The sequence below is a fragment of the Myodes glareolus genome, chromosome 20 (genome assembly GCF_982192425.1).
Source record: "Myodes glareolus chromosome 20, mMyoGla1.1, whole genome shotgun sequence".
Lineage (NCBI taxonomy): Eukaryota > Metazoa > Chordata > Mammalia > Rodentia > Cricetidae > Myodes > Myodes glareolus.
This window is the reverse complement of record NC_142045.1, coordinates 11,851,142-11,872,839: the sequence shown is the minus strand read 5'-3', so window position 1 is coordinate 11,872,839 and position 21,698 is coordinate 11,851,142.

Sequence of the window (21,698 nt, the reverse complement as noted above, 5' to 3'; positions counted from 1 at the left end):
TTGGTACAATAAGGAGTCAAGAATTCCAATCAGCCAGTCATCCTACCTATCTATAATTCCTATGAACCAAAACAGCATCTAGGATGGCAACATATCTCTAAGTGTGGAATAGGAACACACATATTTTTGCTTTTCTCTAATTGGATATAAGACCCAGTGAATAAGTGGAAAATAATAGAATTACCTGGGGCTAATGGTCTTAGAAGATTACCTAGAACCTTCATCTTACTATACTTGTATTATTTATAAATGCATTCTCTATATTTATCCTTATACACACAGGCACATATAGATCTCACCATTCATGAAAGGAACATTAATTCCTTCAATAGTTGAAGACCACTAAAGACAGCCACAACTGATCAAAATAAAGATCACAAGTAACTGTGTATTCAACAATAACTTGTATATTTTTTTAAAAAATTTCTACCCAGGGCTAAAGGATCATAGCAGAAATGGAGGGATATTACAATAGTCAAAGGAACAGGAAGTTAAGTGTAAGGTTTTATATCCTAGAAATATCATAGAAACTACAACCATTAAGTCTCATCAATATGGATACCTAAATAAGACTGAAAAAGATAGATACGAAAGGACATGCTAACATGGAAGGGAGAAATCTCATGGGACCTGAACATTAGACAAAGAATTACAGCCAACTGAGGAATACTGACATATATACCAACATCAAATATGTATTAGACACCAAATGATTAACCCTCCAATCACATACATAAAAGTAACATGCCAATTGAGAAAGTTGTATTTAAACATTTAAGAATATATAACACACAGAAAGAGAGAGGGAGGGAGAGGGAGAACAAGAGGGAGGAAGAAAGAGAGAGAGAGAGAGAGAATGCAAAGGGTAGTACATGAAAAGGGTTATGAGGAAAACAAGAAAATGATGTAATTATGTTTTTATTTCAAATAATAAAAACTGCAAAAAAGGAAGTCTTACAAAATGCACAGCAATATTTGATTCTTCACTATGTACACTTACCTTAGGAAAATTCAAATAATATAAAAAGTATGCAGTTATTTGACCAAGACATTTTCCAAATTGTAACAGTTACTCATTGATTCTTTCCAAGCAACCTACAAATAACTAAAAATTTTTCCAATAGAACTGTAATTCTCCTCAAGGCTTTTTCCATGCAAATCGATATCTTCGTTATTATAATTTTTCCTTTGTGTCTACTCAAACTAATTAAATATGTTTAATTTGACAATAAATAATAAACTATATATGAATTAATAAAACTGCTCTTCTGTATCTCCTTTACACTGGGTCCAGAGAGAAGAAATTTATGCTTAACAAAAAAGCAATTGATAAAATGACCTTCAATAGTGTTATGAATATTAATGTTAATAGTAGATATCTAGTTAGAATGACAGATGATAGATAGATACATAGATACATAGATATATGGATACATAGATAGATACATAGATAGATAAATATTGCATAAGTCACAGGTATATATACATGTTTATAGAAATAATAACATAAGAACAAATACTTATGTACAATTTTCTGTCAACTTTTTCTTGTGAAAAATGCAACTGGCTCTGTATTCTACACTCTAAAATTTATTATTACCCTATAACTTTTCTGAGCTAATCTAATACATGATAGTCACACTGATGTTTCGCATTTTCAAATGATAAAATCTACTTATTGTATAACATGCAGGGTATAGAATGCATGACGAACAATGGTTGTCATACTTATTGGATCAAGATTATATATGAAGACATATATAATTGATGAGACACCTCTGTGAATCTCTGAAGACATTCCCAGAGAAAGCTGTCTTGAGTGTGGGTAGCAGCATCTCATAGGCTAAGATCATCAGTTGAATAGGAGGGAAAGGAGAGAGCAAGGTGACATCCCTTCCTTCTGCTGGCTGACTTGCTCCAGGGTGGCCACTGTACTAGCTGGACTGACTCTGAAATTGGCAGACAAGATGGCTCCTTTCCTCTTCAGGTTGTTTCTTTGAGATATTTGAGTCATCCTGGGAGAAAGCAACTGATATCATTCAAAGCATGACATCACTCTAAATAGAGTCTTCTAAATTGGAGTCACTTAAAATGCCTATAGCATTATGTATCAACATATGTTTCCCCATCTTCTTCAGTCCTCCAATATTCTTCAAAACCATGCATTTTTGCGAGGCAATTAAAATATCTAAAAGATACATTTATTATGTCTTTCAAAGCAAATTAAAGCATCAGTAGCATTTATTCTACACTATGACACCGAATGAGACCACAGCTTTGAAAGTTATCCACATACCCGCAGAAAAGCATCAGGAGGGATACACAGCTAACCCACTCCCTTACCACATACCACAGTTTGTGAGATGCACATAATACAAAATATTTGATGAAACACATAGAAAATTCATACATTTGTGAAAAAGTAATCTAATACAGAATTAGAAAATGTTTGAATTGACACATCCAATAAAATACATCATTATGTTTGTTGTATACTAAATACTATCAAACACATGTGAATATATCATACATATATAAATGTAATTCTGTATTTATGTTAATGATTTCAGTTTCTGAATTAAAGATGACAGAGCTTTCACAGGCAGCCTTTATGTTTTGTTAAAATAAAATATTTTTAGAATTTAAGTATGAATACTGTTGTATTTCTCTTCCAAACACTAAGACTTTGAAAAATTAGCAGAGGTAACATAATGACCATGGACATTAAAGTTAATAAAAAATGTGAGCTCTTAAATCTGACATGGCTTTAAACTAAGGATTTATTCCTTCATGATGGTCCACTTACTCTGCAGGGGAAAATACATCTTTTAATTCATAAATGTTAGACATAACAGTCAAAACATTAATTTCTGTGCTTAATGTTTATTACCACCAGAGCAACCCAATATACAATGTATAAAATAAGAAAGTACTTCTCTTTTATGGCTATTAGTTTTGATAACTGTTCCCAAGAATAGTTTATACTCCACTTTGTTCTTCTTCCATAAAATTCCCTCGATGTGCTATGGAAGAAGTATGTGTAAAGACTTAAGTCTCATTCTTTACAACTACCAAATCCTTGTGTTTAAAAGTGTCAATATAAGAAAAATTTGCTTATTAAATATGTATTTCACTAAAATGGAACAGAACTATAAAACTTTCTTAAGAATTGCAAGCAAAGGATGAAGCAGATTATTAGCACAGTTTATTCCGGTAAGTGAGACATTCAAACGCAACCTATTTAATTTGTAAGCCCACATATCTTCATAATATTGAATATGTAGTACTCAAGCTAGTCACCACACCGCTTGTGTGGAAATTATTTATCTGCATAGAGCCTGCAAATAAAACTAAATCCTCTGGTACAAATGACTCATACCGCACATCAGTGCTTAGCATAGGGCGTAATAAGTGCAGTTGGGCAAAGACTTCATCTACACACACAGCTGGAGTAGTGTCAGAGCCATCTAGACAAAGAGAAATGCATTCCTTGGTTCAGGATATTAGTATGAAGGAGGGATAAATCTTAACTTGAATTGTCAAGATGTAAGTTTCTTGCTGCACCTGTATACATATTGCTTTTGAAAAGACAGACTTTGTAAAACATTTCCAGTCTTGCAATATGTTACTTTCCTGTCTTTGAAAACAACTTTATTTCTTTACTTTTCTGGTTTATATATTTCACAACAATCGTGAGTAACTATTATACATGAAAGGGCACATATCTTAAATAGGATATTTGAAGTCACCCTTTCTGCTTCTAGACAGTATATCTTTTCAGACAGAAAAAGTTTGTGAAACTTTGAAATTCTTACCTTTATGTATGAACTAGTAATGTGATTCTTATATTCTCTAGAACACTTCATAGCACTGCTTACATATAATCAGAATGGAATTCCACTCAGCATGGAAGGCTCAAGCCATAAACAGTCTCTGCAAACTCAGTTGACTCTGCAAGTAAATGGTCTACATAAAAAACAAAGTTTGCAAAGCACCAAGTCACTGTTGCATCAACCAAGAAAACTAACAACTTAGAATTTTATACTATATACACAAAAATAGTGATGTCAGCCCAATATTTCTGTAATACTTATAATTCCTAGTTGCATAGCATCCAAATTAAACATTTTAACAGTAAAATTTCAACAATTTTGATAGATGTCACTGTGTGCTATTTACAATGTCCAAATTGTTCAGCTTAATTTCTTTAATTATTCCTCTGTTCACATCAATACATAAATATTATATTTGTTCATGAAAGTCATAAGGGTCAAGTTCTTGCATTTTTTAATGTACATATTTTTCCTCTATGGGTATCTTTCAATTATTTTTCATTAGATTTTATTATGAAATTGAGATATATTTTGTTCTTAAAATCATCAACCCGTAAGTATATGAAGTGATGTTACATGCTTTCTTCTACCTCTGCTTTCAGAGGAGACTGAAAAAACACCAACTCCCAAAAGGAATCAAATAACACATATAGAGGAACTCCCAAAAGGAATCAAATAACAAATATAGAAGAATTTTTTTTACCAGATAAGAGCCTTTATTTTGCTCAAAGTGAGAAGTCATGTACTGAAACTAGACAAAAGAAGAATAAAATAAAGTTTATAACCATCTTGGTAGAAATGCAGGTAAATAATGAGCTCAGGATTCACAGGATGTGCTCATTACCATCAGTTTAGAAACAGCCACAATAATACGGAAGATAATTCGTGAAAATAGATCCTATCTCTTCATATCTGAGTTCCAGATACCACTGATGGTTATTTAGACAAAGCCTGAAAGTGTTCATTCCCGGTGAAGACAATGAGAAAGAGCAAAAATGTGTGACATGATCATAAGAAAGAGGTTGAAGGTGGGAAAACAGCTATGCAGAACAGACACTCTGAATATTTCATTGTAATAATCTTGAACTGTGTCCCTCTTGATATGTCTTCAGAGGCTTAATTTTGTGACCATTTCTACCATGTGCTAAAATACAGAAATTATCTTAAAGTACATTCTGTAAAGTAAAAACAAGAGCATAAGAATCAGCAACAACTCATTTCTAAAATTATAAATGAGATTAATATTATTCATAGGCTAATGTTGCAAAGAGAGGGGCCTGCTTGTTCATCACGGTCACCTGGCTAGCATAGCCCTGAAATAATCACACAGAAACTATATTATTTAAATCACTGCTTGCTTGGCTTATTAGCTCTAGCCTCTTATTGGCTAAGTCTTACTTCTTAATTTAATCCATTTCTATTAATTTGTGTATCGCCGTGTGGCAGTTGCTTACTGGCAAAGCATGGCTATCTCCGGCGGTGGATCCATGTCATCCCCTGACTCTGCTTTCTTCCTTCTGGAATTCAGTTCTGTCTTCTCCACCTACCTGTGTTCTGCCCTATCAGGCCAAGGCAGTTTCTTTGTTCATTAACCAATATAAGCAACACACAGAGAAGACTCTGACATCAGGTTAATTGTAAACATAAGTCAAAAATTAGCAAAAATTCATTCTGACTATTGACTAAAAATAGCTTATTGAAGACTAGATTGGTCACTATTCGAAATGACATAGTTGAATAAAGTAAAATTCATGACTTACTATTGGGTAATCAAGGAACATTTATTGTAAGCTTATTCTGTTTAAATAAGTTTTCTAGGCTTGGGTAAGTACAGTAATTATCTTTTTCTTACTAGATTCTTTTGTCTAGAGATAGACACATTTAATAAAGAATGAATAGTTAGTGCACTGATAATTGAAGACAGAAGATAGACAGATAGATAGATAGACAGATAGATAGATATAGATAGATAATAGAGAGAGGTAGATAAATATATAGATATATAGATAGATAGATAGATAGATAGATAGATAGATAGATAGATAGATAGATAGATAGATGATAGATAGATGTCTTGAGTGAAAGTAAAGAGGGAAGAAGAAATTGTGCTTCAGTGTAAGAAACAGATAATCGAGAATGTGAAATCTGGAAAAACTTACAAAAAAGTAACGAGATGCCTATAGATATCTGTAGAGTATACTACAGACAGACAATTGCAAAAACTTTAAAAGACCAAATCCTCCAAGCTGCTTGGGGGACACTAAGGAGACCAAGAAAACTAATAAAAGATGTGTAGTAAGGAGTAAGACACCATTGCTTACATCTTCTCAGCACAAAATATTACTGTTAAAAACTTTGTTTGATTCATTATTCTTAAGAGCTTGGCAAGTTTTAGCTGAAAAGCATGGTATATTATAACTCTGAACATTTTCTTCTGTCTTTTCTTCCTAAAATAGAAAAGACTCAATCCCATAAATCAAGAGATCAGTCATAAGGGTACTCAGAATCCAAGTTACAAGATATGAGTGGACTGAAGTAGTATGGTTATGCTGTTGAAATATAAGGTCAAAATACTGCTTTTTAATTAAACAAAGGGTAAGTCATGCTGTGATTGTAGATCAGAAATAAAGACAATCAAAGTTCTAATTTTTACTGACCCTTTCTCTGGTAGAAATTACACTAATAAGACAATCTTAAGTGGCCCTATGATTATAAAGTGACTGAAATATCCTTAATAGTGTCATTAAAGTCCAGTAAAAACAAAGAATCCATGGGTATTTGTACCAAGAACCATACTTTCTTCTTCCTTTCTTATTGGTTATTCTTTGAAGAGTGTCTTTTCTAGGCAGTAAAGCAAAAATTCCTATTTCCAATTGGTGTTGTTGTTTCCTACTATTGATGCCAACTAATTTTTTTTTTTCATGAAAGAGGTAAATGTCCACATCTTTTGCTCTACTTTCAACATCTGTGCATGAGTCTCACTTTATGGTGACAAGTATTAAGTATGGGAAGGTGTCATTTTTATTGTTCAGCCTACATATAGATGCTGCAATAATTGCGTTCCTCCGTGGTGTGACAAAATGCTTGATAAAAACAATTTAAGAAAGAGTGATTTATTTTAACTCATAATTCATTTTGAGGTATGTACTGTTCCTCATGTCAGGGCAGGAGCAGCAGCATGAAAATGGGGCTGCTCAACATAGCAAATCTACCTTGAGAAAGCAGAGTGAAAGGAATGACAGTACTCTACACAACATTATACATTTTCCCAATTCAGGACAACAGAACGTGGCAAGTTTTCACTTATAGCAAAGGTAGTTCTTCTCACTTTAGACACAGGACTCTGGAAATACCCTCATAAAAATGCTGAGAGAATACTCTCTCGGGTAGTTATCAATATTATTAATTTGATCATTAAAATTAGCAATCAAATCATACCCTTTCTTATTTGATGCTAAAATACAATGTTAAAACACAGTATCTATTCTTGGTCCATAAAGTCTCACATTCATCTTATAATACATTTAGTTCATCTCTAAAAGCCCAAAGGTTTAACAGTTCCAAATACATCAATACTGTAAATTCATAGTCCTGCCTGAAACTGAAATAATCTCTTAGTTGTGATCCCCTGTTAAAGAAAAGAATGCAAGCTACATACCTCGAATATACCATGACACAAAATAATCATTCCGATTTCAAAAAGGAGAAAAAACAAGAAAATACCAAGTCGGAGAAAGATCACAATTGATTACAAAAAAACACCAAATCCTGTTTTTCTGTGGCATCTGTGAATACTATTGGTGTTGTTTCTTCTAAATACTCTTGAATATCCCACCCCTCCAATTTCGTTGCTATGGTAATATAGCCTAACTTTGCCTAATACATGTCTGTTCCTGCTGGGTTTTTTGTTTTGTTTTGTTTTGTTTTTTAATGGTCATCTACAACCTTGGCCTCTCCAAAACTCAGTGGTCTTCACTGAAATTTAGACCATCATGTCTTCAACAATGGTCTTTCAGCATCACCCTACAGGCAACATTACCCTATTACACCGCACCATAATTTAATGACTTTCTAGAAACTGATGAAATCCTTCAAGACTCCACAAACCCTGAATGTTGTATTTCTGCAAAACCAACATCATGTGGATAATGCTGCCAAGTTAAATTGTCAGCTTAAGATTGTAGTCTCGCCTGGTTCTCTTCTACTACAGCTCTAATGGATGTATACTTTGAAAGCTGAATCTGAGAAAATACCTTTCTAGGCAGAAAATCTGTCCCATGGCATTCTTAGCTCAGACTCTTTTGTTTCAAATGAATTGATACTTGTAAAAGCTAGAGCATCTGATGGATTTAGTATGGCACTCAGAGCAATTTTCCTAGTGGCTTAGCACAGAAAATGTGCTTCCTTTCTATGATGCTCATTTCCTTTCTCCACACTCACATTTCTGGGACTTTAAGCTCACTTGTCATATTTCCCTCATCAAGCTGAACTTTATTTTATTAAAACATGGACTAGACTTTCTAAACTGGTAAATCATTGCAATCTGGTTTTAACATTGATTTTGCCAGTGATTAAACTAACCTGCCCTTTGGCATGACATCACTGAAATTGGGTTCCTCCAACATACAGATACCCTTTTCTAAGTGGTTGTGGATCTTCAGATTGATTTCATTTCCTAAAAGTCAGGGTCAGTTTGTGAATAATTGTTTATGGCATGTTTATGTATATCATCAGCCTTAACTCTAAACTTCTCCTGTTCAGAATATCACAGGAAGACAGCGTTGGGTTATACAATGTCTTTCATACTTCAGTCACACATCAAAGAGGGGAGTTTAAAAATTTTTAGTTTGTTAATGCTTTTGTATACATGTATTGTCCAAAATAAAATTATACTTTATATTAAATATCACCAGAAACACTATATAAAATTTGGCTTAGAAAAAACATCACACTGGTAAGATTGTTGGTAATGTTGAAATAGTGATTATCCCCCTAAGGTCATGAACAAGGAGGGAATGCCTTTGGTCTTCACATGCATGTAATAAATTACATGCACATAATACAGGATATTCTAGCAAGTGTTGCTACACCAAAGAGGCTAAGAGGATTATTGAAAAATAATTCATTAAGATTATAACTATTTGAATATGCCATACTCTGGCTTCACTGTTTGAATTTGTCTATTTTTAATATACAGGTACTAGTTATGCACACCTTTGCAATGCAATGCCACTATTTGGATTATACCTTTAATGCAGAAATACTAGAGCAAGTTAATAAGCATTATTTCACCAGTTTGTGTCAGAAGAATATTTAACACTAATTAACACTTTGCCATATGCATGCATCATTGCTAGCTGTTATTCGCCACAGTTCAGTTGATTGCTGACGCTTAGTTCTTCAAGCAAACTGATCACATCTCACCTTATGTACACTCTAGCTCTGTCCATAACTTCTAATAAACTATCTTATGCCTCTATGCTTCTTCTAAGCATAGAATGTTTTGTGATTCTATATTTTAGTAAAATCAATCGGAATTATTATCTGTTTCTGGTTAATTCATTCACAGTGATGTCGGCTAGTCTCATAGATTTTGTAACCAGCAACAGAGTTCCCTTTTCTTTGTAGGTAGAAACTACCTTGATTTATAGGTGTAATCTTCTGTCATATAACTAATCAGAGGTCTATTTAAAAATCAGAAGGAAAAGCCGAGTATCACTAATAGAAGTTATAAAATTTGTATGCTGTAAGATGTATAGAAGAGAAGCAAATGCTTCTTCTTGCTTTCATGTGAAAAAGCCAAATATACAATTTACATCACAGCAAAAAGAATAAAATCATTAGGAACAACCTTAACAAAGTAAAACTATTTATGTTCTGAAAACTTACAAAATATTATTGAATGAAATTAAAGAGCTTCTAGACAAAATTTCAGAATCTGTTACTGATAGATTTGAAGATTCAATATTGCTAATTTGACAATACTCCTGGCATTGATTGACAATTTTGTAGAATGAAGAGAAAACTGGGAGTTATAGCTCTCAATTTCAAGACTTGTCTGAAAGAAAAATAAAAAAAGTAATTAGGTGTGTAGCACTGACATACAGGGGGACATGTAGATCAATGGAATGAAATTAAATGTACAAAATAAACCGATTGGTTCATAGCCAACTGATATTTTCGAATTAGTTTGAAGTATTTGTACAAATCAATGAGTTTCACTGTGACATTTCCACATGCACATGTCATCTATTAATCCTGCCCATTCCTTTTTGGACGCTCTGGAACACTAATCTTTGCTGTTCAACATGACTTTTCAAAAAGAGAAAAGTCAATGTTACACGAATGATTTGACCTGAGACATTTAAGAATGTTGTGAAATTCAATATTCATCTCTTCTCCGTCACTGGGTGTTTTGTTTTGCTGTCTTTAGCTTTAAAGGAAAGAGTACTTTAGCCCAAGGCAGGCCTCCACCAGGCAGGACTTAGATGCAGCTCCAGCCAGAAAGGCCCTATCTCATCCCTGTGTGTTAGTCTGAAGCCAGACAGAGAAAGGGACGGGAATCTAGGGACAGTCAGTGCCAAACATGGAAGCTGAATGAATTTGACATATCTTCAAACAACCAGGAAAGAGGATAGTACTTTGGTGGCTCCTGAGTCCATGCCTGGAACTGCTTCAGGGTTCATCAGCCTGGGCAGGTATTTGTGATTCATGGAGGTATTTGGAACAAGAATCCCGGGGTTCTAAGACTTTGGTGCCAATATACCCGCCAAACCCATTGAGTTTGGATACTATCCTAGCAAGACCTTCTGAGTGGATTCATCTCAGTTAGGGATCATGACCTTTCTTACAGTGGGTGTGGGTGAAACTGGTAGGCCAGCAGCCCCTTTGGTTATGGTTAGTATTTTACCAGAGAATTAGAAAAAAGAGATTTGGTAGCTCCAATCTTTGTAATATAAATCATGTATTCGCCGCTACCATCTCAGATGCTGTGGACACAAACAGTAAGAAGCAGGCTCCCACGGCACGATCCTTTCTGGAGGCCTTGCATGGTCAGACTCACCACTGGTTACATTTTCTACGGATTTGTTTAGCCCTGGTCTCTCAGGTGAACAGAATGTGGTCGCCCTTCTGCTGACCCTTGCTGATGTTTCTGGAGACACTAAAACAAAAAACCAGTTGACTAGAATTAGGATGAGGAAAGTCCCATATCGACCAGGCTGCCTTAGGTGTGCTTTGTGGGCTGCCTATTGTTTGTGTGGCTGTTTCTCCTAAACAGGACCTATCTGCAGGGGATTGGGGGTGAGGTAGCTACAGCAAGGGACCTGGAGCCTTCAGGTAGCGTAGATCTTCTGGTTTCGACTTAGTTAATAGAGTTGTCCCTTAGTCTTGTGTGCCTCTGACCAGCAGTACACTTAATGTTTACATGTGTGTGTATTTATGTGGTGTGTATGTGTGTGTGTGTTTGTGTGTGTGTGTGTGTATGTGTGTGTGTAGAGCCTGTGTTTATCTGGAAGAGATGTTAAGTCAGCCTGTTGACTGTTCCCCCTGTGTGTTTCAGGCATTGCCCACAGCCTGCTCTGTATAAATAAATGGCTGCCCTTCCTACAGAGTCAAACAATAACAATAACAGCAACAACAACAGCAACAACAACATGAATGCTGTTGAATTCCTTGAGTTAACAAATGTAGGTATGTAGGGTGGAAAGGTTCGCTCACCAATACCAGTACTACTTTATAGCCTCTGACAGCATAGAGAAGGGCTTTATTTACTAGGACAGAAGATGTACACATGAAGCCTTGTCTGGAAACTTAATTGGAGGCTGGTTAAATGTAACACTAGCAGTACTAAAGTTCCTATCCACAGGCTAGTGACCACAGCCAGGTGCTGATGGTGGCCCTGTCCGTGTGATCTATCTAGCTAGATAGACAGCATCATCTTTGGTTGGTTACAATAACATGTGAAGCTCAAAGAAATTTTAAGATGATTTAAACGAACAAACTTATATGGTGTTCTTTAGTAATTATATACTTACACAATATGGTAATGTTTTGAATCTCTTGTGTTGAATTCACACAGAAAATAAAATAATCTTATTAGGAATCAAATTGTGAAGACACACTGACACCAATACACAGCAAAATAAAGTAAACTCTATTTTGCCAAAAATAATTTGAGATGCTGTGCATTTTTTTAAAAAAATAAAGCTATTAAATATGCCTGTTTTCTTGAAAAAACAGTTCCATTATGGAGATTTTTAATGCTCACATTATGGAATCAAAATAACTAAAACAGTTAAGTGGTTCTGAAAATACATCTATTTCTAAATCTATAACACAAAAGCCATCCTCAGGGCATTATTACAAACAAGGAAGAAAGAAAATAGGGCCACTCCATAGCTCTGGGAGACAGATGTAAAGAAATTTCTATAGCTATTATCAAGAAATTGGGTGTATAAGTAGAATAATATATTCTATAAGTGGAATCACACCAAATCTTTGAAAATAGATAATTCTAGTATAGAAAAATACTAGAAATATCAAGTCAACATTGAAGCAAGGTCCTTGACAACACAAGCATCAAGGCTCTGTTTGTTGATGACCAACCTAACAAGGACTGACTATTACTTCAGACCTACAACTCTGCAGAAAAAACAATACAAAGGGAGAGATGGTGAGGCAGGGATTACAACGTCCAAACGCAGAAGCATTGTGAAGGATGTGAAATTGTAGGAGAGACAGACCACTTATGCAGTGAATGAAATTCACATAATTATGGAAAACATCTTCTAGTTCAAACAAAACAAAGTGGGACTCTCACAGATAATTATCTGTGCTTAAAGAACATTTTATTATGCTAAGAAACTGGTTGCTGCTTGTTTACAAACTGTAGAGATACATCTGAAGTTGCTTCTTGGTATTAACTCTCTAGTAAAGTATTTGGGGCTCTGCTTTGGAGAAATTCAATTTAATAAAATCCTTAAGCAATCTTATGAAATGGACACACGTCAGATGAGATCCTCGAATTAGAATAAACACCAGTCACAGGACCCCATTGCTGATGCGGAATAGTATGGTAATACTTGTACTCCAGGAGAGTATAACTAGTGTTAGGAGCCTCATCCTTTGTAAAGGAGATTATAGCCAGCTAAAATGAGAAACACTGGCTTGTGAAGGATCTTTACCACTTACACAATGTTAATGAAAAAATAAGTATAAAGACTGTGGTGTTGCTTTTGCAGTTTTGAAGAAATATGAAAAGCTAAGATAATATAATTATCAACTCAAGGAGCACTGTGAAAACAGTGTCCTACATAAAAGCAATTATAGAGATTATGTGCTGTGAAGAAATTCAAGCTCAGACTTTCATCATAAGAAAATTACCAGGGAGAAAGAACACAAAAACCAATAGCTCTTCCAGTGAGCGCTCAAGAGGGGAGGAGTAAGAAATATAGACTTGAAATGAGATATCTAAGATTAACTTTAAGGATACCGAAGAAATTTTTCCATGAGAGAAGACCAATGTAGCTGAGAATTTATATATTTTATTTAATTAAAATATGACTATATTATTCTCCCATTCCTCTTGTCCCCCCGATCCTCTCCATGCCCTGACTACCTTTTAAATTCATGGTCTTTTTTTTTCTTTGATATTGTTTTATATATATATGGTATGCACATATATGTATATATGCAAATAAATATAGACATGAGAACTGCCTAGTTACTTAGTCATGTTTGTATGTGTGTCTATATTTTATGATCGATCACTTAGTATTAGATAATCATTTAACTACTTAACCTTCTCTTAAAGGAAATACGTCCCTGCTTGCCTCTAGCAAACAGTCCATCTGAAAAAATGCTGCTACCAAGAAGCTGTGCTTAACTTTATTTTTTGTGTGCCTAGAATTTCTTTCCAAGATCTTTCATCCATTATATTTGGATGTAGTTGTTCCACATTAGGTGCCATTTTGTAACCAGGGACTGTTCATTCGTTTCCCAGCCACCCAGACCCAAATAATCACACAAAACCATATTAATTACAAAAGTGTTTGGCAAATAGTTTAGACATATTCCTAGTTGGATCTTACATCTTAAACTAGCACATTTCTATTAATCTGTGTATCACAACGACGCTGTTGCCTACTGATAAGGTTCTGGTGTCTTTCTCCTTTAGAAGCTGCATGACAGCTCCCTGACTCTGCCTTATTTCTACGTAAATTCAGTTTAGTTTTCATGCCAAGCTCTATTCAGCCCTGCCATAGGCAGAAGCAGGTTTTTTTTTATCAACAAATAGCAATAAAACATACTCACAGCATACAGAGGGGAATCCCACATCAAGCAATAGAAAGACAATGTGTTTAAATACTTGCATTTTATTTTTTAATTAAAATATAGTTTTATCAGTTACTTCTTCTGTTATCTCTATCCCACCATTTTGACACAATCCTTACACTCCTCTCACTAGTTCTTGAATTCATAGTCCCTTTTAAAAGTTTTAATATGACATTATCTATAAAGGCGTGTGTGTGTGTGTGTGTGTGTGTGTGTGTGTGTGTGTGTGTGTACAATCTACTGCATTCATTCAATTTTACTGATATGAAAATTATTTCAGGATGTCTTCTTGGAATTGGATAATCAACTCAGGGCTTCATCCATTTACAAATTTCTTTTCTCTTTCTTAGCAATTGTTGCTTTCCTGCAGTTATCTGTGTATGGATGGTACCTAGGAAGTTTCTCTCTTTCTGTAGTAGTATGTCTATTGATCTTGGCAGTTTTATATCCTCTTTAGGATTCCATATTTATGAGCTATCATGGGTGTAACTTCTCTGTCATTTTTAGAAGATATAATGTCACAGAAACCATCTTGTTCTTCTAGCTCCTACAGTCTTTCTGACCCAATCTTCTGCAGTGTTCTCTGAGCCTCAGCTGCAAGAGTTGAGACAGAGTTTATCCATCATGTCTAGGCTCCCCATGATCTGTTTTCTTTGTGTTTTGACCAGTTGTGGTGTTGTCCAATTCCTTCTATCTACTTCAGAGAAATGTGTCTTGATGAAGGATGAGAGATATACATATTGGTATATATAAGATTAAGTATTTAGAATGCTAGCATAAGGTTTTAAATAACATTACACCAAATTTGAGTATTTCAAAACACTAAAATAATGGAATTAAAGACTCAAATTAACACCAACCCAATAAGAAAAGATAATATCACTATACCACATTTTAATAGAGTATCAATCAAACAAAACAAACAGAAATCAAAATTAAGTGACATCATACATCAAATAGACCTAAAATACATCCACAGACTAGTCCATCAGAACACCACAGACAATAAGCAATTCATTATTGAACAATTAATGTGTCAAAGTAGAAATGAAATTAAGCTCATAAAATGAAATGAAAATGGAAATAAAGCACAGCAAAATCTCTTGTATTTCACAATTTTCTATCAAAAATTTAAAATGTGACATGGAAACACACATGATTTTAGTACACTTAAATAGCTGACCTCAAACTAATATGGCTATTTGTCAGGAAATAATCTAAAATAAATTGGGAATTATCAAACAGGAAAGGAATATATAGAAACAGAGATAGATAGAGAGAGAGAGAGAGAGAGAGAGAGAGAGAGAGAGAGAGAGAGAGATAAGCAGGCATCAATAAAAAGTCTCAGAACACACAGGGTATGACATAGAACTCAAAATCTCTAACAGAGACTGAGGGCAAGCTAGAAACTATATTTTCATGCAGAATAAAGCAGAAAATGGAAAGTTTTAAAAACTAACAAGCAAACGCTGATATCCACTATGCCATTTCTATCTATTTTAAACAACAACAGAATGCTCCTTCAAAATACTATGGCAGCATTCCAGGTGTAACTAATTAATCATGAAGCCCAGAGAATTAAGGTGTATTCTAAAAAGACAGGAAAAAAATAGTCTTTGAACTTATTCTCCTCACGTTAATTTCTTTGTCAATGTAGTCAAAAAACCAACAAACAAATAAACATTGACTTTTTAAGGTGTGGTAAACTTAGTGTCCACATTTCTAGATTGAGAAGATTAGTAGTAAGGCCTATTGGGACAAAAGTCTATGTAGTCTTTATAAAAAGCTCTTTAAAAACAGAATGTATGACTAATGAGAGATTAGAAAGATTCTATCAAACATATAAAAATGCTGGCAGTTAGTAATGAACAAATGATTTCTACTTTTATAAATTGACACTATTTAAAAATCCCAGGACAAATATTTGTATATTTTATTGTGTTTACTTACTGTGTAAAATTGAATAGTCAATTTTATTTCTCTCTTTTATATCTTTTTACAAAGCTTTAACAATTATAATAAAATCAACAAAATATTTTTGAACCATATAAAAGATACTATAGGAAACCAGAATCTTTTTATCTTTATTAAGCATTATAGACCATTGCTGAAATCTACCATGTTACATGCTTTTCAGTTTCTTGTTACAACCCACACATATTCCACAAAGGAGAATATTCCAAATTAAAATTCAAGACAGCTGAAAAACTATACCAAACTCTGTAAAACTCTCATTATTTAAGCAGTTCAGCGAAAACTGTGCTAACAAAAAAAAATAAATAAATAAAACAGCTCAAAGCACATAAAAAAGAATTAAGTTGGTGCAGAGCATCTCATCAGAATTCACAGGCAGAAAGGCCACTAAACAAGTCAGATTAATACAGAGAAATGGGTTGTTTCCCCAGCATCATTTTGTAATCAGGTAATGTATCATATTATCCAATCATCCTTGACAGGAGAACTGCTTTATCCTACCTTTACTAAGAGGAACAGTGTAAATTGTATCACCTGAAATTATAGCTTCTAAAATTGAATTATATTATTTTGCATCAGCCATGTCAGGGCTTTTACAAATTGTTAATCTCCTGGTAAACATTTTCACATCTAAAACACAATTATTATTTATAAGCAAAGGGAATGTGTTAGGAAAATGTAACAGATAGTTATTATGCATAAATTGCCTGCTGTCCCTCAGGACTAGAAAATGAGACATTGCCTTGCTTAAGGCCATCCTAAAAGGAATATTGATAAGCAAATAAAATAACTGAACATTTGGTAAATTGCTATTTCAATGAATTATATCCTCCTTCAATTCAGAAGGTACTGGCTTTCAGGAAAGTACAGAAAGTGGGAAATGGAAACCAATGGATTTTCCAAACAAATCTTAAAAGCTTTGAGCTCTGAGAGCAAGAGTTCACATGTAGAGATGAGAAGGTATATTGTCTCCTTAATGTAGAGAAAATTCCATAGATAGCATGTGAGCATGGGCATTTCCAAATGCAGCCTTCCACAGTATTCTTCATGGTTAAACGTGAGTCTGGAAACAGTAAATATCTCCCCAAAGCAGTTTTCAGACCCTGGATATATCCAGAAGCTTCAGGGTAATGGTTCCTGAGTGAATGTGCCTGTTGTTGTACACTGAAGTCAATCACCTCCTTGTAGGGCAGAAGAAAATGTGTGTAGAAAATCCTATTCATCTTTAAGAGGGACACAGTGATGCACAGCCATAAATCCAGCACACAGGAGGCTGATGCAGGCCAATCTCAAGTTCTAGGACTATGTGGATTAAAAAGGAAAATTCTACCTCAAATAAACAAAAGAAAGACAGAAAGAAAATGTAAAAAGGGAGAAATTGTTACAGAACTTGTTAAGTGAATGTACACTGCTCTTCTTTTCCCATTGTGTGTAAATGCTTTCAAATAGCTACTTATTTATAGCTAGTGTGGGAGGTCCTTCTGTCTACATGTTGCTTTTATTGGTTAATGAATAGAGAAACTGCCTTAGCCTGTTGAAAGGGCAGAACTTAGGTAGGTGGGGAAAACTGGACTGAAAGCTGGGAGAAGGAAGGCAGAGGGAGAGAAGCCATGAAGCCACTGCCAGAGTCAGACATGTCAAAACTTTGCCAGTAAGCCACTGACACGTGGAAATACACAGATTAATAGAAGTGAGTTATATTAATATGTAAGAGTTAGCCAATAAGAATCTAGAGCTAATGGGCCAGCAGTGATTTAAATAATATGTTTTCTGTGTGATTATTTTGGAACTGAGCAGCCAGGAACCAACATGCCCCTCCCCAACATATAATATCATTTATTTTATAGTTTATCAATATTCAAGCTAGTTTCTCATGGATGGCATTATCTCATATCTAAGAAACACAGGCTTTATCTTTCCAATTGAGATAAAATTCTTAACTGTTCCAGGGATTGCCTTAGTTTTATGTCAATGTTCTAGATGAACAAGACATTCTAAATAAAGAAAGTAATGCAATAGATACATTTAGAATGGACTACAATATAGTAGAATGGTACAGGATAATTGTCTATATTCTGTCAATTATGTTTTAAATAAACACTGATTGGCCAGTAGCCAGACAGGAAGTACAGGTGGGACAACTAGACAGGAAGTAAAGGCAGGTCATTGAGATCAGGAGAATGCTGGGAAGAAGGAAGCTCCCTCTGCAGTCCTGTCTAGACACAGAAGAAGCAAGATGCTGCTGAGAAAGGTACTAGCCATGTGGCTAACACAGATAAGAATAATGGGCTAATGTAAGTTGTAAGAGTTAATAAGAAGCCCAAGCTAATGGGCCCATCAGTTTATTGTTAATGTAGTAGACCTCTGTGTGATTTCTTTGGGACTTACCAACTGTGAGAATTGGGCAGGATTGGAAACCTTGGACAACAGTAGAATGCTTTTCCTCCACATAAAGTTTACTAATTTAATGCAGTCAACAATAGCAAAAAGATAGTACCTTTCTTTGTCAAGCACAGCTAATGCAAAAAAAAATGATAATTCCTTTTGAAGTCTTTGTACTAGCACTTTGTCTCTCAGTTTCTTACTGTCTGTACCAAGCATGCATTTTTTTTCTGCTTGAACAGCTATTCCAGTGTAACGATTTTCTTTTAACCCCACCCTATCTTGCGATCCAAACAAGAGTCCACTGTCCTCAGTCTCAGCAGATCAGCTGCCAACCTAGTTCTTCAGCAGCTCTCATTTTCCATTTGCATTTTTATCATTTGCTTCCTGGCTTGCAGCTTGTAGGAAGCCTGTGGGATGTGTGTGATGCATGGCTATTCTGCTAACTCTAGCCTTCTGTCATAATGCAGTTATGGGACATCAAGCGGGAACAGGAGAATCACTGCCTTCAAAACCATGGTTGGTAATTTTTTGACTGGACATGTAATCAAAGGTATTTGGAATAGTGTTCATAGAGGCAGTGATCCAATTGGTGACGGATAAAGAATGCCATTTTTTTTGTCAATGATGGGGGTTTTGTGCCACACAGCAATTCCCTACCCTCATTGCAGGATGGTAAATATGCAGTATTTATCTTTTGCTTCCTAAGTCAAATTGTTATGTCTGACATATACCTGGCAATTTCCTATTTTATAATATTCAAGGTCATTTGAAAATTTAAGTTTTACATTATTTTGAAATGTCATTACAAGATAATAAAATACCTTTCTTTGAGAACCACTTATTTTTATATTTCCCTGTCCTGATTTTTCCCACTTTGAAGAAACTCACGCTTTTTCCACTTTTGGAATTGCCACAAATATTTTTTTAAAAAAATATTTTTTTCACAGAATAGTACAGGGCTTCAAATAATATTTCATTTCTGGTTATAAAATATAAAAATATGAATTATAAAACCCAATTTGGAATGTTCTCAAGATAAACATTATATTGTAAACATATTATTTCTTGAAGGTTATTCTATAACCCTGAGGATAGTAAAACTATTTTACTTTCCATTTGTTTAAAAAGAGCCAGGAGGCTCTTTATGTACTACTAGGCTTATTAATAAAAGTGAAAAGGCAGTAACTTCACCTGGATGGTGATCAGTGAGGCTTGAGATAATGGAAGACCCCATTATAAACTAGAACATTTTAAGGATGTCAAGGCTATTGGTGATATTTTTAATAATGATTGCATTTGCTGAGTTTCTGGGCATTTCTCTTTGAATTCATTCCTTTGTGCATTATTTTAAGCTATGTAAAAAGAATTCCTTCCTTTGTACATTATTTTGAGCTATGAATTTTTGATTACCCTGAATATTATTAAACACAAACGAATCCCATAAGTTAATAAAACTCTTGCACACATTGCTGTACCCAATCATGCTAATCTGAGGTTATCGGTTTGCTGACTATGTTACTGCACCCGTTCATCAACACACAGCCTCATCCACATCACAATAGCCGTTATAAACCACCCTCTGATATATTTTAAATGGAAGGTCTATGACAAAGATGAACTTTCTATTTCTAGAAGTTTTATTGTGGCAGTTCTACAAAAGGGAGGAAACTGCAGAGGAAGAGATTTTAAAAATCATTTTAATTACAGATCTGCAGTTATGCTTATAGGTAGGTGACTAACTACCATGAACATCTTTGTTTAAGCAACATGTCACTAAGACTCAATATTTTTCCCATGCATAAATAAAACTTTATTGTGTTTTAGAAAGAATATTCTTAGTTATTCCTATTAAATAGGAAAATAATAATTATTTTCATTTTAATGTTTAATTTAAATTAATGTAACATTCTACATTCTGTCTACTTTTAGGTTAGACATGCTCAGTTAAGATTCATCCTGTATGGTCTGATAATTTAATGTAAATATATTTAAAATGCAAGCAAAATATAACACATATAAAGAAATGTCTAAAGTCTCTAAATTTTTCACATTGTGGTTAATTTAGAGATTTAATATACAAAGAACAAAGGAAAAATAATGGTTAAAACTGACAGTGTACTAAGAGTTGAAAGTAAAATTGATGAGAAAAAAGTTAATTTTCATATATACATATTATAAAAATTAAACAAGTTTCAAGTAGAAGAAAAAAGACTTAGAGATATGACAAACTTAAGGGAGTTAGAAGGGTAAAATGAATAGAACTATAAGCAGAGGTACGTACCAGTTGTTGCTAAATAAAAGGGTGTGTGAGACATGAGATAAGCTGATTTGGGGAAACATCTAAATCTGTCATGACATCACCAATATAAGATGCTTTAGAATATTTATTTTTAGTGTTAGGAAAAAGAATGTGATGGCTGGGGAATCAAGTGCATTCTGTACAAGCATAAGACCTGAAGTTTGTGTCCACAGAACTGACTTAGAAGCTGATGTCATGGCATGCAATAATCTGTAACCTCAGCACAGCAATGGTTCCAATGGGACACAGGGAGAGGAGAATTCTTCACCCTTGCCACATGTGTTCTCACATTCGGACACAAACACACACAGTATATACCATAAATGATGGATAGTTAGATAGCTATATAGCTAGCTAGATAATATATAGATAGAGAGATAGATGATAGACAGACAGACTGACAGACAGATAGACAGACAGATAGATAGATGATAGATAGATAGACAGACAGACAGACAGACAGATAGATAGGTAGACAGATAGACAGAAAGACAGACAGACAGAGATAAAATGTGTTCAGAATTTGCATGAACCAAAAGAATGATATTTTAAAAGTTATTACATCCGTTATTTGAAATTGTGCACTCAAAAAAAAAAATAAATGTGGCATTTTCAGAAATTCCAGCAACTGAAAAGAAAATGCTTTTTTATACATGGATCTGTTCCCAGAGAAAGTAATCATTAAAAGTAAGACGAAACTTCAGCAGAAGGCGCCAAATTGCACAAGTACTCTTAGAGTGAACAGGTGCCACTCAGAAGAATAAGGGACTTATTCTTATTATCACAGGAAATGTCAGAAAAATATTTTTTGAAATAAAGAATTCTTATACCAATTCAATTCGGAATTGAGAATTTCAAAAGAAAATGATTAC